Here is a 2,766-nt window from a genome sequence, read left to right on the forward strand (position 1 = left end):
TCGTCTCGTCAATCAAAGCACCGGACCGCTCTTTTTTGGCGGATTACCAACCACCTATAGGCCAAATCAGGTATGGCAACAGGTCTTCATGGAGATGTCATTGTTATTTCTTGTTTCCTTGAGGCGCGCTTCTAATTTACAATCGTAGAATCCTGCCGCACTGAAGGAGGCCATTTGGCCCGTAATCACTGCCGGCTCTTTCAAAGAGACATCCAATTAGTTCCACATCCCTGCTCTTCCTCCACAGCTTTGCAAATTTTACCTTTTCAAGTATCTGTCCAACACCCTTTTGAAAGTTACTATTGAATCTGCTTCCACCGCCCACTCAAGCAGTGCATTCCAGATCACAACAAAATGCTATTTCTTCTCATCTCCTCCCTGGTTCTTTTGCTGATTATTATAAATCTGTGTCTATTGGTTACCTGCTGGTGGAAACAGTTTCTCTCTATCTACTCAAACAAAACCCTTCATAACTTTGAACACTTCCATTAAATCTCCTCCTAAACTTCTCGGCTCTAAGGTGAAGGCAATGTATTTGCTTCTTGGGTTCTTTGCTTAAGAATTCATAGCAACACATTGCCATTAAGAACTAGTTGGTTTATTCGCAAAGGTTTAACAATCACACTAGACATTACCAGTTCATCCACCTGCCTCATCATGGATCCCCCGAACCCAACTGTCTGGGGTTTTATTGAATATTGTGAACATCATATGTCTGGCTAAGTCACTCCCAACTCAACAGCTCTACAACCTTGTGAGCATACTCACAGGTACATACATTAACAGAGAACAATCAACGATCCCAGTTTCTCGAGTCTCTTTGCATAACTGAACAACCTCATCCCTTTTTGCATTCCAGTAAATCACCATTGCTCCCTCTCAATGTCCTTGGCATCTTTCCTAAAGTGTGATGCCCAGAATTAGACATAATACTCCAGCTGAGGCCTAGCCAGTGGTTAATAAATAGCAGTGATTTGATACAGAATTAAATTTGAGGCTATGAAATACTTGGGTCGACTGTAAGAATGGGGGAACATTAGTTGTAAGGTTGTAATTGCAGGGTCCCCGCAGGCCGCTCGCTGGCTTTTGTATTGCGGATGGCGTTGCAGCGCGGAAGTTTGAATGGGGGGAGGCGGATCGCGCAGGGGGCGTTGTGGCTTACAGGGGAAATTGTCTGCCACCTGACATCAGTGAATGGAATTCAGAGGACGATTTTCTATGTAAAAGATGCCCTGTTGCTATTTCAAAGAAACATAGAAACATAGAACATAGGTGCAGGAGTAGGCCATTTGGCCCTTCTAGCCTGCACCGCCATTCAATGAGTTCATGGCTGAACATGCAACTTCAGTACCCCATTCCTGTCTTCTCACCTTACCCCTTGATCCCCCTAGTAGTAAGGATTAAATCTTACTCTTTTTTGAATATATTTAGTGAATTGGCCTCAACAACTTTCTGTGGTAGAGAATTCCGCAGGTTCACCACTCTCTGGTGAAGAAGTTCCTCCTTATCTCGGTCCTAAATGGCTTACCCCTTATCCTTAGACTGTGACCCCTGGTTCTGGACTTCCCCAACATTAGGAACATTCTTTCTGCATCTAACCTGTCTAAACCCATCAGAATTTTAAACGTTTCTATGAGGTCCCCTCTCATTCTTCTGAACTCCAGTGAATACAAGCCCAGTTGATCCAGTCTTTCTTGATAGGTCAGTCCCGCCATCCCGGGAATCAGTCTGGTGAACCTTCGCTGCACTCCCTCAATAGCAAGAATGTCCTTCCTCAGGTTAGGAGACCAAAACTGTACACAATACTCCAGGTGTGGCCTCACCAAGGCCCTGTACAACTGTAGCAACACCTCCCTGCCCCTGTACTCAAATCCCCTCGCTACGAAGGCCAACACGCCATTTGCTTTCTTAACCGCCTGCTGTACCTGCATGCCAACCTTCAATGACTGATGTATCATGACACCCAGGTCTCGTTGCACCTCCACTTTTCCTAATCTGTCACCATTCAGATAATAGTCTGTCTCTCTGTTTTTACCACCAAAGTGGATAACCTCACATTTATCCACATTATACTTCATCTGCCATGCATTTGCCCTCTCACCTAACCTATCCAAGTCGCTCTGCAGCCTCATAGCATTCTCCTCGCAGCTCACACTGCCACCTAACTTAGTGTCATCCGCAAATTTGGAGATACTACATTTAATCCCCTCGTCTAAATCATTAATGTACAATGTAAACAGCTGGGGCCCCAGCACAGAACCTTGCGGTACCCCACTAGTCACTGCCTGCCATTCTGAAAAGTACCCATTTACTCCTACTCTTTGCTTCCTGTCTGACAACCAGTTCTCAATCCATGTCAGCACACTACCCCCAATCCCATATGCTTTAACTTTGCACATTAATCTCTTGTGTGGGACCTTGTCGAAAGCCTTCTGAAAGTCCAAATATACCACATCAACTGGTTCTCCCTTGTCCATTCTACAAGAAACATCCTCAAAAAATTCCAGAAGATTTGTCAAGCATGATTTCCCTTTTACAAATCTATGCTGACTTGGACCTATCATGTCACCTCTTTCCAAATGCGCTGCTATGACATCCTTAATAATTGATTCCATCAGCTTACCCACTACCGATGTCAGGCTTACCTGTCTATAATTCCCTGTTTTCTCTCTCCCTCCTTTTTAAAAAGTGGGGTTACATTGGCTACCCTCACTCCATAGGAACTGACCCAGAGTCAATGAAATGTTGGAAAATGACTGTCAATGC

The sequence above is a fragment of the Pristiophorus japonicus genome, chromosome 7, assembly GCF_044704955.1.
Source record: "Pristiophorus japonicus isolate sPriJap1 chromosome 7, sPriJap1.hap1, whole genome shotgun sequence".
Classification (NCBI taxonomy): Eukaryota; Metazoa; Chordata; class Chondrichthyes; family Pristiophoridae; genus Pristiophorus; species Pristiophorus japonicus.